The sequence below is a fragment of the Saimiri boliviensis genome, chromosome 3, assembly GCF_048565385.1.
Source record: "Saimiri boliviensis isolate mSaiBol1 chromosome 3, mSaiBol1.pri, whole genome shotgun sequence".
Taxonomy (NCBI): domain Eukaryota; kingdom Metazoa; phylum Chordata; class Mammalia; order Primates; family Cebidae; genus Saimiri; species Saimiri boliviensis.
The window spans coordinates 79,791,740-79,810,143 of record NC_133451.1 but is presented as its reverse complement, the minus strand read 5'-3'; the positions used below and the strand labels follow the sequence as shown (position 1 = coordinate 79,810,143).

Below are 18,404 nucleotides of genomic sequence, written 5' to 3'. Positions count from 1 at the left end.
TCATCTGTAAAATAAAAGTAACAGCATTTACTTCACAGGATTGCATGTACCTCAACAGGACTGTAAAGATAAATTATATACTATGTGCCAATTCTTAAAAGAGTGCCTAGCACACGATATCCAAATACTACCTTATCATTGGAATCATTTTCAGTGTCCATTCAGATGATGTGAAAGACGATATAAACATATACATATAAGATTGTATATAAATTATTAGCTTAATCTACAGATTGTAATGGCATAGAATCTTATTTACAGACATCATAGAGATCTTTTAAAATATTTTCATGTAGTATAAAAAGGTTGCAAAATGTAGATGAGATATAAACATTTTTATAATGTCCCTCATTAGGGTAGTAAGGGTATTTAAATAATTTTTTTAAAAAAGACTAATAGTTTTAAAGAAATCTTAAACATGAATTTTGCTGTGTATAGCACATAAAATTATTTTTTTATCTTGAGACAGAATAAGAATTTTAAGTCTTATTTTATATGATAAAGAGGTTTAATGAATTTAAAAGAATGCTAAGTGCTCCAGGATTAATTTATCGGCTGGAATAACATTACTTCCTCTTGAGTTATTTTTCTAAGAAGTATTTGGTAATATAAAAAGCAGCAGAAAGTGTACTGGCCACCAATATGGACAGTTATTAATCAAGGCAATGAGAATTCTTCAGATGATGTGGCTGGCCAAGCCACTATTTTTAGAGGTCTACACTGAGTTTTGCTGTTATTTAACAAGCAACTAGGTGACTTCAAGCAATCAAGTAGGTATTTGTAGAGTCAAGGAGTTTCACGATGTTATTTCAAGAATTAAGAAAAAAATCAAGTCCTGAGTGGGTAAAATACTAAACATATTTATTGAATTGCATTGCAGCTGACAGTATAGCAAATAAAACATTTATCTGAATTTAAGACGGAAAGACATGATTCATTTAGAAACTTTTTAGCAATAGATATCTGCCAAGTATAAGGCTAATTTAAGAGGAGAATAGAGAGTTACTTTCATTAATTATTTCATTAATTCATTTCTATTTCTATGAAAAGCAGTCAAATAAATTTGTGGAAAGCATTTCCAATAAATTTTAAATTATGAATCTTAGTGATTCATTATCATAATAAATAAGCATAAAGACAAACAGTAAAATCACACTAAAGGCAAATATAAAACCAACTACTATAGCAGAATATTAAAAAACAGAATGAGATATTGATTTAAAGTTTTTCTAAATGTATAGTGTAGGTGGCTCATTTTAAATACAATCCCCAACCCCAGATTAAGTGAACTAAGCAGTAACTAATCCACACAGCATATTCAATTAAACAAACATCATATACTTGTTTTAGCATCAAGATCCTTTGTTGGCTTGTTCTTTTAAAAAATGGCAGATAGAGGAAAATGATAAATATCTTTAATTCAATCAATAGTTGGCTAACTGAGCAAATTTAGAAAGTACTTAAAAAATCACTCTCCATTTCACCCAATTTTCCCAGCCTCAGTGGTATTTCCGCATTACTATAAGCCTGATATTCTACTTGACCATTATAGACTGCAATAATTTCTTCACTTTACTCTTCATTTTCTGCAAATGTGGACTGAGGCCATCACTGTTCAAATTATTCAACTTCAAACTCACAAAGCCTCTATAAATCCTTTATCAACCTCTTATTACTTTCCCAACAGTAGTAATTCCTAACCTTTACCTATATCTCCTTTAACCTAAATAATACCTGGAGATAATCTTGCCTCCTATGACAGCACTTTCTGAAGATACTATCACTAAGTGTAAATTATCTTATAAAATCTTATTTTTATTTATATTCATCAATAGGCCCACATCTATCTTTGTAGCCTTCCCTTCAATCTTACAGGAAAAAGTTGTTCCCCCTGACTAAAACTAATACCTTTACTTAGGACTCATTCTTTCCCATCCAGACAATCCTCATAAAAGGAGACAATTCTTTCTCGCTCTTTCTGCCATTTTAAATCTCTTAATCTCATAGATTGATTCTATTTCAGGGGTAAAAAGGAGATTGATCAATCTGTTCTTTCACCTCCTTTAATCTTAAAAAGGAAAAATGTTCTGACCCTATGGAACCTCATAGATCAGATCATCCAACTCTCATCTATTTTGCTACCAAATACCATCCTTCATTTCAATCTCCTTTTCTTTCTTCCTCCTATTCTCACTTTCACATGCCATCTTCAGATTTCTTTTTAAACACTTCCCTCGTGAATTCACTTACTCATATCTTTTGTTTTGCTCCATGACATACCATGCTCGTCCATAGACTTTAATGTCTTCAAGGCTCAGCTTGAGCGTATTCCCCAAGTGAATCCTGATTAAATCAAATCACACTTTCTTCCTTAAAACTTTCATTGCACCTATTCAATATTTTACAATATATAAGGGTTTCCTATCTTTTCTCTGTGTGTTTTTAAGCTGGATTTTAAGGGTTTTTTTGGTAGGAACCACTTTTATTTTTCAATATTTCTCAAAATACAGAAAACAATTCTGAATATAGCGTGGTCAAACATGTTACAGTAATATAATTGGCTTACATGAGAAACAAAAGGGTATTCAACAAAAAAATTAAATGTATTTATAAAACATTTCTTATGGTTGCTATTTTTAAAACAGTCAAACAATATTGTGGGTTTTTTTCTTACCAATTTCTGTATTTTTCACATATTGAAGGGGACATGGTAGATTTACCTATTTTGTTTCCTTTAAAAGTCAACCATTTTAGTCTTAAAGTAGCTTATAAATAGCTACTCTGCCTAAAAAAGATCTTACATATAAAACAATCTGATAACCAAAGCAATAGCAGTGACCTAATCAAACCAATGCAAACTAAAGAGGCTAAAATCTTGGTGATAAAGAGATAAACTGCTTTTATCTCAGCATTATTAATCGGATTAGGCTGCTATTTCTCTCAGTACTTAGCTGAACCGGGAAGTAAAGGTAAAGAATTCCTGCAAACAGAATCAGTAGATCGTGCCTAATCATTTTATATGCATCTTATTCAGGAGTAAAGCTTACGAAAACTTATGAGATATAGATTGTTATTTTCATTTTACAGATCAGACACAGAGAGGTTAAATTATTTATCCAAAGTCACTCTAATTATTAAAAGAGCTAAAAGTCAAACCAAGAACTACCCAAATTCAAAATGTGTGCTCTTCATATTACACTGTGCTTCCTAATTTAGACCTCAACATGAATAAACAAGTCATAACACTACCTGGATTCAGTTTTCACAAAAGCTAAACACTTAAGAATTAGTATAAATAGACATTAATTTTGTCTTGTTAAAAGGTTAACAACTCAATTTAATATTTCAATGTTAGGTCAAATACTGATTTTTTAATTACATAAATTAATTGTATTATTACAAATAACTAAACGTTAAACAATGTAAAGCATAAAAGTGCCAAATGATCTTAATGCCCATGAACTAGCCTCCCTGAAGAGTAAATCCAGTTTCTTAAATATCTACTAGGTCAAGGTACTTTATTAGCATCATCCGTGTGATGCTAATTATCTGAGTTCATGCTGAATAAATGAATTTATTGGCAGGATATATTGCAGAGAATAGCTGTGAAGACAAAATGACCTGTAAAACATATATATAAAAGGACTCATTTTATACAGTTAAAAAGGGAACTCGATGTAAGAGATGCTAAGAGATGTTATGCATTCTGTAGTTAATAAGATAAATGAAAAATCATATCATACCTTAGGGGTTCATAATGTACGTTAGACCATATTAAAAGTTCTATGAGAAATACCAATTTTTTTTTTTTTGAGATGGAGTCTTGCACTGTCGCCGGGGCTGGACTGCAGTGGCGCTGTCTTGGCTAGCTACAACCTCCACCACTTGGGTTCAAGCAATTATCCTGCCTCAGCCTCCCAAGTAGGGAGGATTACAGGCACCCGCCACCATGCCCAGCTAATTTTTTGTAGTTTTAGTAGAGACGGGGTTTTGCCATATTAGACAGGCTGGTCTCAAACTCCCGAACTCAAGTGACCCATCCGCCTCAGCCTCCCAAAGTTCTGGAATTACAGGCATAAACCACCAATCCTGGCCAATGTCAAATAATTCTTAACAGAAAAGCTACTAAAAGCATGCCCAATATTAGCTGAGAAACGTGGCACAAACACTTCCCAAATAATTTTAGGTTATACTACACAGTTCTTAGCCTCAGAAGCATAGCAACATAAGATTCACAAATATTAAGTAATAATTCTGTGTGAGACTATGAACATATACATTTTAACAAACTGTAATTTATATATCTGACAGTGTCACCTTTCTAAATAGACATTTCAGAAGCATAAAGTACACTTGTTCTCAAAGACAATGTTATCAAAAATATTTCTGGAATTCTCTTTTTAAATTATGTTTAGATATTTTAAAAATATTGCTTTTACATTATAATACTCCTTTTACTTTATACTCCGTTTTTCATTTTAGTTCAAATTACTTATCTTTTTTTTTTTTTTTTTTTTTTGAGACAGAGTCTCACTCTGTTGCCAGGCGCCAGGTTGGAGTACAGTGGCACAATCTTGGCTCACTGCAACCTCCGCCTCCCAGGTTCAAGCAATTCTCCTGCCTCAGCCTCCCAAGTAGCTGGGACTACAGGCACACGCCACTATGCCCAGCTAAATTTTGTGTTTTTAGTAGAGACAGGGTTTCACCACGTTGGCCAGGATAGTCTTGATCTCTCAACCTCGTGATCCGCCTGCCTCGGCCTCCCAAAGTGCTGGGATTACAGGCTTAAGCCACCACGCCTGGCCCCAAATTACTTACCAATCACCTTTCAAAAATATGAAAACATGCCGGGCGCGGTGGCCCAAGCCTGTAATCCCAGCACTTTGGGAGGCTGAGGCAGGTGGATCACGAGGTTGAGAGATCAAGACCATCCTGGTCAACATGGTGAAACCCTGTCTCTACTAAAAATACAAAAAACTAGCTGGGCGTGGTGGCGCGTGCCTGTAATCCCAGCTACTTAGGAGGCTGAGGTAGGAGAATTGCCTGAGCCCAGGAGGCGGAGGTTGCGGTGAGCCGAGGTCACGCCATTGCACTCCAGCCTGGGTAACAAGAGTGAAACTCCACCTCAAAAAAAACAAAAAAACAAACAAAAAAACACACATGAAAACATGTATTAATTATATCAAACCTACTCTCAAAAAGGGATATGTAAAACAATATACCATATGGCCTAAAACTGATTCCAAAACAGGAAATACAGTGTTCTAAACATGAGTAGTTTGAGGCTGGGCATGACAGCTCATCCTGTAATACTAACACCTCGAGAGGCTAAGGCAGGAGGATCGCTTGAGTCCAGGAGTTTGAGACCAGCCTGGGCAACATAAGGAGGCCCTATTTACAAATAAATACAAATAATATTAGCCAGGTGTGTGTGGCAGCAGATGCCTTCATTTCAGCACTTTGTGGGGCTGAAATAGGAGGATCACTTGAGCATGGGAGGTTGAGGTGCTGCAGTGACCTGTGATCAGGCCACTACACTCCAGCCTGGGTTACAGAGACCTTGTCTCAAAAAAAAAAAAAAAAAAAATCAGAAAAATAATTACAGCAGTTTGAAAAGGATGACATTCATTTTACAAGTTCTAGTAAGTATGTAAAAATCAGACACACATCACATATATCAACAAGCCCAAGCGATGAGTGGAAGGAACACGTGGTCCAAGGAAAAAAGCAAGGCTATAAACTTTGAAACAAAAAAACATATTTAAGTTCATATATTACCTGTACCCAAAGTTAAAAAAAACAAAACAAAACTGTTATACGCGCCTGTAGTCCCAGCTACTCAGGAGGCTGAGGCAGAAGAATTGCTTAAATCCGGGAGGCGGAGGTTGCAGTGAGCTGAGATTAGGCCACTGCAATCCAGCTTGGTGACAGAGCAAGACTCCTTCTCAAAAAGAAACACACACACACACACACACACACACACACACACACACCCCAAACTTATAAATTAAATATAAGTATACCAAAAATAATAATAGCTAATATTAAACACAACAGTATGTATTAAGCACTATTCTAAGTGCTTTACATGTATTAACCCATTTGGTTCTCACAAAAACCCATAAGGTAAGCTTGGTTATTATCCTCATTTTGAAGATGAGGAAAATAAAGTACAGCAAGATTAAGTAACTTGGGCAAGGTCACAGAGCTTGTAGATCATGGAGTCAGAAATCAAAACCCAGGCATTCTGACTCCCAGTCTGTGCTTTAACTATCATACTATACTATACTGTCTCTCTAAATCAAAAGGGAGATGAGGGCAACACCATGCACAGCAACATCTAAAAACAAACCACGTTTATATATATTAAAGGTACCCACATGTTTGCTAAGTTTTACAAGGCAGTTTAAATGTTATTTAATCTTATCCTCACAGCTATTCTGTGCCATACATCCTGCCAATAGATGGATTTATTCAGCATGAACTTAGATGATTAAAGCTATGTGGCCTCAGACTATTCCACTAAGTTGCCTGTCTTGGAAATGTGTCTGCTCTATGCATCATCAGTGTCTTGTAGAGTGTCTAGCAAAGAATAGGAATTAATGAATGAGGAACAATTAAAAAGGGAACTAGGTATGCAAATGTTAAATAAGCCCAGATTTATCATTACAGATTCATCTAGAAAAATACTAGAACATTATGGCTCATAGACAGCGATTCTTTAGTATCGCTACAGGTCGAAGAACAGTATTACTCATTTTTCCAATTGCATCTTAGTATCTCAGTACAATCTTAAAATCCCTTTGAAGTTAGAAGATTTGTTGTACTAACATAAACCTGAAAAAGGTTCAGATAAAATCTTACCTTAAAAACAGAGCTCAATTTAGTCTTCACTCCCATAATGAGTGTGATGTATTATGTAACCACGTTAAAATATTTTCTTTAGTTTCAAAATTGAAAGAAATTTCCATTCAAGTTTTAATATTAGAGAATAATATATTCTAAATTTTTCACTGGAACTCTAAGAATTATATGCCACTGCCTATGAACATAGAGGAATATGTTACCTTGAATTTCAACTGAAGTTACAGTATCTCTGTGTACTACGTAATAACACACATCCTGTGTTTAATTTCCATATTGCTTAAGGCAATGTCAGAATTTAAGCTCAATGGAACTCAAGTGAATGGTATAGCTACAATAGTTTTATCTGGTGTAGATTTGATAACTGAACGTTCCCAAACTAAAGTTTCTATTATTGTAGTAATTTTTCAATTTTTAGGTTTTGTTTGTTTTTAAACAACTGTCCCAGCTTTCATGAAGTACAGCTACAAAAATACATTTCAGTCTTGGTAAATGTTCATACGGTACTAGAAAATGCAGATATGTTACACATTGCTTTAAGTTCATTCCTTGAATGAGGCAGAGAAACCAGCAACAAATAAAATTAGAACAGAATGAATTTATTCAATATGGTATCCAAATAATTCCATGAAAATATATCTCAGCTAAAGTCAGAAATATAAAACACATAGACAAGGGAATTTATCTATTATTAAAAAAGGAAACTCCTGTTCTAAAATACTAATTATTTTCACTTCAAAAACTGAACTACATTATATGTTCCAGAAGAAATATTTAACTACACTAAGACCTAAAATAATCATCCCCTAAGTAGTTTAAATGTTTATTTTTAAAATTATACTTTTTTAGAAGAAGCAAAAATATTTAAACAGTGCTAAAAGAACTTTTTAAAGTTCTCTGGCTATACCTTTCCTCAAAAGACAAAACAGAACACAACTTTGAATATTCTTACCACAATCTAAGGTTATATAATCATTCTAACCTTTAAGTTCAACAAGAATGTTTCATTTTTGTTTCACAGACTCTGTTACAACTAAGTGGGGAAGCAATAAAACATAAAAAGGATATTGTACGCAAAACTTTCCATCACTTATCCTTTCACCAATGTAACTCCCAATGTTCTGCTGTACGGAATTCTACCACATCAGAGTAGGTGAAAAAAAAATGTGGTTATGTAAAAAGAAATATAACATCTATCAAGAAGGAATATTTTTAATTGAAATTAATTAGTGTTCATATTTCTACTCAGAACATATTGAACCAATAAAACTTTGATTAAGAAACATCTTTTTTAGGTGTGTAAGGAGTGGGTATAGCAGTTTCTTCTAGGCTGGCATCAGTAGTTACCAACTGGTAAATACCATTAAGTTTGATGACACAGTCTTAGCGTCCAAACACTGGGAATTCTTTAGGAATCCATTTTTTTTTTTCAAGGAGATACCTTCCCCTTATAGAAAAAAATTTAAGTTTCTCTCACACCTGTATGCTCATGTGAAAACTAATAAAACAGTTTTCTGTTGAAAAGCTCAATCACATCATTTGATAACTTAGAAATTCTGTATGCAAAAGAAAAAAGATCTTTATCAAAAAGGAAAACTTAATCAAATCCTAACACTTGTGTTGAAATGATGACTATTTCTATTTTCAGTGTTTTGGGACATCACACTTCCAGACCTGAAATTTTTTACAGTATACAAGGGCAATCGAGCCATTAGTTAGGTTTAGAGCATAGTGATACAAGTAATTAAAAACAAGGTCACTAAATTTCCTCTTCTCAGTTAACTTTGAAAAGGAAAACCTTATAACTAGGTACAAAAGACTGAGGAAAGAAAAAAATGTATAAAAAGTGTGGTATTTCTCCTGACTTTTAAAAATGTAACTCTAAAAAAAAATGCAGTATATTTTTATATGATAAATCTGAAGAAAATGACATAGGAATTATATATATGCCATTTCAGATAAGAAAACCCATACAAATTTCAAAATCTCTAAGCAGTACAGAACTTTCTGTGAGGCCGGGCGCGGTGGCTCAAGCCTGTAATCCCAGCACTTTCGGAGGCCGAGGCGGGTGGATCACGAGGTCGAGAGATCGAGACCATCCTGGTCAACATGGTGAAACCCTGTCTCTACTAAAAATACAAAAAATTAGCTGGGCATGGTGGCACATGCCTGTAATCCCAGCTACTCAGGAGGCTGAGGCAGGAGAATTGCCTGAACCCAGGAGGCGGAGGTTGCTGTGAGCCGAGATCGCGCCATTGCACTCCAGCCTGGGTAACGAGCGAAACTCCGTCTCAAAAAAAAAAAAAAAAAAAAAAAAAAAAAAAGAACTTTCTGTGATGAGGAAATATTCTATATCTGAGCTGTTTGCTACAGTAGCTACTAGCTGCAAGTGGCTTCTGAACACTTAAAATATGGCTAGTTGTTATAAGCAGCAGAATTTTAAATTGCATCTAATTTTAATTAATTAAAATATAAATTTAAATACCCACATATTGCCAGGGAAACTACATTTGACAGTATAGCTCTAGGGAACTGGAGGGAAATATTTGTACCTTAAATTCTCATCCAAATAGTAAAAAGTCCTGTAGATAGGCATGTACATAGATGCTTCTGAGACAGTTTTGTTTTTAATTCTTAAGATTTATATAGAAGAAATACGTAAATATGAAATATAATCCAACACAAAAAATGTTGCTGCATTTGTGGGAACCATATTTTCTACACTCAATTCTAGTAGAGTCTAGAACACTGGTTCCAAAATTGACTATAATTTCTTAAGGAGTTTCTCATAATATGGATGCCTGGATCTCATCCTCAAAGATTCTGGTTTAGTAAGTCTGAGATGAAGCCAGGGCACAGAGATTATTAAAAGCTATTCAGCCCAGGTGCAGTGGCTCACACCTGTAATCCTCATGTCTTGGGAGGCCAAGGAGGGAGAATTGCTTGAGGCCACAGAGTTTGAGACCAGGCTGGACAATATAAGAATACCATCATCTCTACAAAAAATAAAAAATTAGCTGGGTAGTACACGCCTGCAGTATCAGTTATTTAGGACTGTGAGATGGAGGGATCACTTGAGCCCAGCAATTTAAGGTTGCAGTGAGCTATGATCATACCACTGTACTCCATCCTGGATAACAGAGTGAGATTCTGTCTCTTAAAAAAACATTTAAAAAGCTGTCCAGGTGATTCTAAGGTACAGGCAGAGTTGAAGAGTACTAAACTAGAAAAAAATAAATAAAACTGCTTATTAAGCATAGATGAAGTATGCAACCAAAGACATTTATTGGCTAGTAGATAAAGAGGACGTTTTGACCAGCCAGATTCAAGTTACATATTCAAGAATGATTTGAGTAGTCATAGGTTTTCGTGATTATTTAATTTTTCAAAGAAAATTTGCAAGGAAGGAAGCAAACTAAATATTGTGTCAGTTTGCACTTAAACCACGTTTGTACATATTAATTTCATTCTCAAAATACCTTAAGAGGGAGCAGGCATGTTACTCACACCTGTAATTCCAGCACTTTGGGAGGCTGAGGAGGGCAGATCACTTGAGGTCAGGAGTTCGAGACCAGCCTGGCCGACATGGCGAAACCCCGTCTCCACTAAAAATACAAAAATTAGCTGGGCAGGGTAGTGCACACCTGTAATCCCAGCTACTGGTGAGGCTGAGGTAGGAGAATTGCTTGAACCTGGGGTCGGGGAAGGGTGCAGTGAGCTGAGACTGTGCTGCTGTACTCCAGCCTGGGCAGCACAGCAAAAAACTGTCTCAAAAAACAAAACAAAACAAAAACAAACCTTGAGAGGTATATATTATTAAATTATTAAAAACAAACTTAAACGCAGTCACTAGGATTCAGACAGCAGAGTCCTCCACGCTCCATACTACTGCAGGATTTTGAGAAAGTTGGTTTCTGAAAATGTTTGTACTTTTCCAGTATAAAAACAAATTTTAAAAACCCAAAAATTTAAAAAGCAGGATTTAATGGCAGAGCACAGGATAAGGCAAACACATCTAAATAAGTACTTGAACCAGACCCTGTTCCTGTATTTCCTATGCATTTGATAGCAAACTCTGGAAAAAACATGTGAAGTTTATGGTTTAAATATACACCAGCCTGTATACAAGATTATTTAGGAATTGCTATCTTTATCCTAAGAAATTAGGCAATTGCCCACCTACTGCCTTACTATTAGTGATAATCACACATTCTTGGAAACAGGGTTGGGCAAGATAGAGCAGGATGCTTATTCACAGTGCCTCAAACTAAACGAAAATAAAGGTCTTAAAGGTGTTTTCATTTTCTCCAAACACTCAAAGGATTATTAGAACTCCACCTCCCAAAGCACTTTTCAGAGTTCTGATGGGACATTTACAGCTAGTATGAAACTTTCAACTTTAACTTAAGCCATTAAAAGTCCTACATTAATCTACTCATTAAAAGCTGTCTTTCAGCCTTGGTCAACACGGTGAGACCTTGTCTCTATTTAAAAAAACAAAATTAGCTGGGTGTAGTGATGCACACCTGTGGTTTCAGCCACTTTGAGGGCTGAGGTGGGAGGATTGCTTGAACCTGGGAAGTTGAGGCAGCAGTGAGCCATGATCAAGCTACTTCATTCCAGATTGGGCCACAGAACCAGACCCTATCTTAAAAGTTATCTTTAAAAAATTTAGTTCCTGAGTTGTTTGAACCATTTAGATTTTCAAGTTAAAAGTTTTTCAGGGATTAAAAAAAAAAAAAAAAAGGAAATCCAGGCCCAAAGATCCTCATCCTTCCCATCAGTACTGATTCTTCTATCCTGAGACCCACTATCCTTTCTCCTTTCTCAGGCCCCTACCTTGTGAAGTTACATTAACTCAAATGAGTCATACTTGGTTGCATCAGAGGCCAATAGGAGAATACTTCCAACCACAGAGTTCTCCTGAAGCATATTCCAAAACAAGAGTATGTTGACAGAAATAACTACTAAATGCACTGGCTTGGAGTATGGTTGTGTTTCTTTTTCATTTCAAATGATGTTAATTATAATTTAATTATACATAAAAATGTTTGGGGTTGATTTAAAAATTATGGACTGTCAAAAGAAGAGGGTGAGGCTGAAAAAAAGAAAAGTCATAGTTTATCCCTTACAGACCTTCTCTTCAGTATATTTGGGGCTGGGCACTAAGATGAGCTGGAAAAATATACACTCAGTTGACATGGCTGAAACTACTTTACTTCCCTATCCAATACTTAACATATTAAAGACAGAAAAAAATCAACACCTGTTTTTCCCAATAATAAAGAATAAATACATAAATTTCATTCATTTAAAGAGGAACACCTATCATCTATATTATCTATTCGAATACAAATGATTAGCTAATACTCACATTCACATACTGTATTTAGGAGGTAGCCCTCAAAAACAACCAAAAAAAAGGTAATGTAAGTTTTATAACATGACCCCTTATCATAGTATTAAAATCTGACCTTTAAATTGACACCGTTTTTAATGGTGTGCGTATGTGTTACCTGTGACATGAAAAACCATTTATATTTTTGGATGCTGGTAATCATCCTCCAAGATACAAGTAGGCTTTACGTGCAAGTAAAAACGGTGGGACAAATGTAAATTCAAAGATAAACCTACATAATGGTAAAGCAAGCTGTAATTCTCTAACTGTAAAAGTGAGAAACACTATGAAATCACTCCTTAACAACTAACCTCAAATATTTTTCTATTTTTAGTTCTAGTTTTCATCCTCTCCCCACACATACTCCCACAAAGCCTCTAGAACATCAAGTAGAACACAATGTTAGGGAAAAAGTATAATAAACAAGAACGGACATCAGTCAGTGTGCCTCTGTATAAATTTACTAAATCAATATATGTATGCCTTTACTAAAAAATGCTCCTAGTGATATTAAAACGAGAAATAAGTTGTATCTTAGCACCACTCCAAGCGGCCAATGAGCATGAAGCAAGTTTTCACCTGGACCCTGCCAACAGTCATCACTTTGGGAAAATACCAAAGCTTGTTTCATAATACAGACACTTTTACTTTTTTTCCCCAACCTTTAGTAAACGTTCTAGATACAAATTTTAAAATCTTGCTAATTAGTTATCAGCGCCCTTCATCCCACAGATGAGGTGTCCTACATTTTGTTTAGGTCCTGCCTTGAAAACAAACCCGATTGCCCCATTTTCTCAGAGGTAAGCTCAGCGCCAGGCAGCTCCCTATGAAGTCACCGCGTTTGTTGTTTCAAAGATGCAATTAAATGAAAATGACACAAGGCTGTCGAACAGATTAGCTGGAAGTGCCGTGGTGTCGATCAAATGCGTGTAAGGCCAAAGAAAACTGTATTGCTGTAAATCTCTTAATAATATTTCTCCCCATCCTCCCCTCTCCATTATATTCACAACACAAGGAAATTAAACTTTGCAAGAATTTTCTTGACTTTGGTTTAACTGTAGCTTCCCAGCTGTCTGCTCTTATAGTATCTAGTAATGAGCAAAGCGGTGGGGCTAGGAGGCGGGGGGCTGGTGGGGGGGAGGTTAGAGTGTTAAAACTTGAGTAAGCAGAAGAAAAGCAGTAAAAGAACTTGCATCAGATAGTGTGTCTCTCTCTGCCCCCTCTTCCTCCGCTTCCCCGCCATCCCACCCCCTTCTCAAGCCCTTACACATACACATTCTTCTGGGCGGCCTCTAACCACACCATCTCCACAATCATTTGCAGAAATTAGAAACAGACTCCAGGAGCCCTTCCCTTAAGCACGCACAGAGCGGAGCTGTGCAAGCACGACGGGGCAATGTCACTCCCTATTACCCCACAATCTCTTACTCCCCCTGTGGGTTTCATTCCGGAGAATCCGGCTTTCTTCCGCGGAGGAGATGGATCTACCTAATTCGCCATGGAGTTTCATCTCATTCTTCCCCACTCCAGTCACCCCACCCCCACTCTAACGTTCAAAAACACCCCACCACCACAACCAAAGAAAAGTTCCTTCTACCAGGGAAACAGAGGAGCTGGGTTTAGGGACTGGAGCAAAAGCAGAGAGAGGAGGAAGAGAGCGAGCGCAGTGTACTTTGTTTTGCACTTCTGCACATGCAGCGCAGAGCCCAGGGCGGCTCTAGTCCTTACCCGCTGGTCCCGAGACCGGGTCCTGCTACTGGAGCGCCGGGCGAGGGCTGCGGGGAAGCGGCGTCGGGGCGGGCCGCCGGCAGCCGCCGCCGGCGCCGAGAACTACCACCTCTTCTCCCCCAAGCGGCTGCGGGCGTGGGCTGAAGAAGCTGGAGAAGGAGCCTGGGGAGGGGGAGAAGAGGAGCAGCATCTCCTCCTCCTCCTCCTCGCCTCGGAAACGCCCCTCCAGCGGCGATCCCTGCCGACTGCCTGACCCCTGAGCGCTCAACGCACCCCCGCCGCCCTACTGTGCTCGACGCCCCTCTAAGAGCTTCGCCAAAACCTTCTGGTGCGGGCGGCTCAACTCCTGCAGGCGACTCTGAGCGCTGCCGACGAGGACTGGGGAGCTACCGAGCGCGGCTCGCCAGCACCACGGTCTCTGCGGGCCGTGAGCATAGCGTGTCACCCTCTCCTCAGCGCGTCCGCCGGAGCTACTGGCACCACTCCGCCTCCACCTCGGGCAGCCGCGCCGGCTCCGCCCCCCGGTCCTGTCACTCAACCCTTTCCCGGCTCTGGGAGGACCGCAGATCTCCGACCCCGAGCTCCCCTCGATCTCATTGGCCCGCCTGGCCTCCAGCTCCGCCTCCTCCCTACGGACTGGGTCGCCGGGGAGACCAGCGCCCCGGTTGCCATGACAACCGCTGCCTTGGGCCTGGCTTTTAGCGTTCTTCGGACTAGCCAGACGCTCAGGTTGGTGACTGAGCGGCAAAGTTCCTAGCGCCTGGAGTGTGAACTCCAACTTTCAGGCCAAGTTGAAAATGCAGCCGACGGCCCCCACACTTCTAACTTCAGAAACAGAACTTTGTGACCCAGGGAGTGAGGGGGACAGCGAAAAGTGCATAAGGGCGGGCTCCTCCCTTATTCTTCCCTGCCTCGCAGCCTTGTTTCTATATTCTCACCGGGCGCTTTGGCCTTTGAAAGGATGAGGAGAAGGGGGGAGAGGAAGAGCACAGCTTTGCCAGCTCCCGGCAGCGGTATAGCAACTTAGAAATGGCAGAGTCGACGAAAAGAAGCCCGGTGAGTTTTCCCACGGTTGCAAAGCGTTCTTCAAAGGTGTGGTGACAGCACAACGCTGAAGGCCCTAGGGAAAACTTGAATTCTCATGTTTTCGAAAAAAAAGTTTGTAAATACTTGCCTTGTTATTTTCTCTATGAGACTAAAATAATCCCGAAGTTTGAAATTTTAAGGAAAAGGTTTAACATAGTCGATAACTTCCCATTTTTCTATATACACTGAAACTTGGCCAATGTATATCCAAGCAGCTATACCTCTTCTTGCTGCAAGCTGAAAGGTTTGAGTTTCAATAGTTAATAAGAGATTCTTGCTGAATTCATGAGTAAATAGTATCCTGTGATTTGAGTTTTGAAAGTTTTGGTTTATTCTCAGAGATATAAGGTAAGCTGGTCCACTCTGGAAAGGGGACCTGAGGTAAATTTAGTCTGAGACCCTTAATGTTGAGCCCTAGGTAAATCTGAATTTCATAGCTGGTTCCAAAGTGGAGAGAACTGAGGCTTATTTGGCTTCCCCAAGAAAGTCAAAGCTGCAATCCCAGGTTCCCTAGCCCCTGAGGCTGCCATACATGTATGATGAATGAGGAAATTAATAGTAATGATTTATCTTTGGGGAGCACTTGAGTTTTCATTATATCATTTACTAAATGAATAATTGTGATAGATATCTTCCGTCAAATATGCCTTGCAAGTATGTATTGAATGTGATTACTCACAAGGCTAAACACAACGGAAAATGCACAGCAGAAGTTTAAGATAAGTCCCTGCCCTCAAAAAGTTAACCAGGACTAGCACTCTTGAAAGAATCTGAGAACAATAGTAGCTAAAATGTACAGCCAAACTTTGAGTAGGTAGCAAATAAAAGAAAGTCTGCTATTTAAAATGGGCTGGATTCCTCAGTTTATGGAAGTGGGGAATTTACATTGGACTTTGATGAATGCAGCAAAGATGAGGAAAGTCAGTTGAGGAAAACAACAAAAACTGAAGAGCAGCAGCAGGGTTGAGTGGTGAAAGGAAATAACAGGCCAGGCTCCTTGGACTGGAGACAGAAGTGAATGATTGGAGCCCTTTTCTCAATTCTCCCCCCATTTTTAATTGTTCTGGTTCCTCTATCAGGGAGGTAGGAAAGGTAGGTTGGGAAGAACAAAAACTTTCACTGAACATCTGCCTCTGTTTGCCTCTGAAAGAAAGTTTATGTATTTATTGGAAAGAAGAGCAATATCCTTAACTAATGGTTGCAATAGCTTGCGGATTTACATCAGAAAGGAGGTATAGCAAGTATAGTGTTGTAAATTTCCACAAAGGTAGACAAACCACGGTGTTATTAGTTTCTTCTTCTTCTTCTTTTCTTTTTCTTTCTTTATTTTTATTTTTATTTTTTTGCATTAGGGCTATTTCAGGTGGTTGACCTCAAGGCATTTACATCAGTAATCCCTCTGTTTTGGATAAGCTGAAAGGCTGGTTTTAAAATACAACCTGATAAAAAGCACACAAAAGGGACATATATAGGTTAAATTCCTTTTGGATATAATGTAAAAATCAAAGTAATAGCAAATGGAACCCAGCACTACATTACAAATAATATGCCAAAATTAAGAGAAATTATTTCATGTATATAGTATGGCAATTGTTCAATAATAGAAAGTTTTTTCATATGCCTGATTATATTAATAAGTCAAAGGAGGAAAACATTATAAGGATATCAACTGATGCTGAGAAGGATTATGTAAAATCAGCATCATTCCCAATAAAAATTAGAATTCAGAATAATTTAAATATATATATATACACACATTATACTAAAAGCAGCAACTTCCTTTATAACATAACATTGTAATTATTCCTATTGAAGTGAAGTAGAAGGCAAGAACACTCACCATCACATGGGAACATAGAAATGACAGCCAGTGCAATTAGATATGAAATAGAAATTATGAAACTAACTATAAAGAACTCAGGATTGTCATTTGTTTGCAAATAATATGAAAACTCCAAAGAATCAACTGAAAAACTTTTAGAAGCAATAAGAGATAAATTAAGATAACTAGTTATAAAATTAACATACGAGGAGTGGGGCACAGTGGCTTATGCCTGTAATTCCAACACTTTGGGGGCTGAAGGGGACAGATCACTTCAGCCCAGGAGTTCAATACCAGTCTGGGCAACATGGTGAAACCCTTTCTTTGTAAACAATAAAAAAATTAGCCAAACATGGTAGGATACACCTGTAGTCCAGCTACTCTAAAGGCTGAAGTGGGAGGATTGTTTGAGGCCAGGAGGTTTAGGCTGATGTAAGCCATGATCATACCACTGCACTACAGCCTGGACAACAGAGTGAGACCCTGTCTCAAAAATAACAATAATAATTTAAAAATTAACATACAAAAATCAAGAGCTTTCTCATGTATTATCATAATCAATTTGAAAATATAATATAAAAATCCTGCTTATGGTAGCTACAAAAACTTAAGTAGCTAAAAATAAACACTAAAAGAAATTTATAAAACTGGCTGGGCATGGTGGCTTATGCCTGTAATCCAAGCACCTCAGGAGGCTGAGGCAGGAGGATTGTTTGAGCCCCGGAATTCAAGATCAAGATCAACCTGGGCAATATAGCAAGATCCCATCTGTATTTTAAAATTAAATAAATAAATAATGTAAAATATAAACAAAAGTTAAAAGACTTACTTAAAAAATGTCATGATTTAGTCGGGCGCAGTGGCTCAAGCCTGTAATCCCAGCACTTTGGGAGGCTGAGGCAGGTGGATCACGAGGTCAAGAGATCGAGACCATCCTGGTCAACATGGTGAAACCCCGTCTTTACTAAAGATACAAAAAATTAGCTGGGCATGGTGGCATGTGCCTGTAATCCCAGCTACTCAGGAGGCTGAGGCAGGAGAATCGCTTGAAACCAGGAGGCGGAGGTTGCGGTGAGCCGAGATCACGCCATTGCACTCCAGCCTGGGTAACAAGAGCGAAACTCCGTCTCAAAAAAAAAAAAAAAAAAAAAAGTCATGATTTATAGTGGACTATGATTGTGCCTATGAATAGCCACTGCATGCTAGCCTGGGCAACACAGCAGGATCCCTTCTCTAAAAAGAATTCTAGACTCATGACAGAGTTATGAGAAATAACAGGCTGGGCGTGGTGGCTCACACCTGTAATCCAAGCACTTTGGAGGCCAAGTTTGGCAGATCACCTGAGGTCGGGAGTTCAAGACCAGTCTGACCAACATGGTGAAACCCCATCTTAAAAAAAAAAAAAAAGAAATAACAGTGTTTGAAATAAAAAAGAGATATACTTTTAAATTAAATACCAAGATTCAAACAAGGTACGAGGAAGATATATATCTATATAATTCTTTT

At 37.9% G+C, this 18,404-nt stretch overlaps 1 protein-coding gene across 8 annotated transcripts in view; it reads right to left on the bottom strand.

The window, feature by feature from the left end:
• PTPN13 (protein tyrosine phosphatase non-receptor type 13) overlaps positions 1 to 14,465 on the bottom strand; it is a 220,927-nt gene extending 206,462 nt beyond the window's left edge. For 5 of the 8 annotated variants that reach the window (XM_074396403.1, XM_010334774.3, XM_010334772.3 and 2 more), the window contains exon 1: positions 13,991 to 14,454. The gene's annotated coding sequence lies outside the window, so the exon portion shown is untranslated. Of the gene's footprint in view, positions 1 to 13,990 lie in introns of all 8 variants that reach the window. The other 3 variants (XM_010334771.3, XM_003923981.3, XM_003923980.3) reach the window with 1 other exon arrangement.
• Positions 14,466 to 18,404: the final 3,939 nt, after the last annotated feature.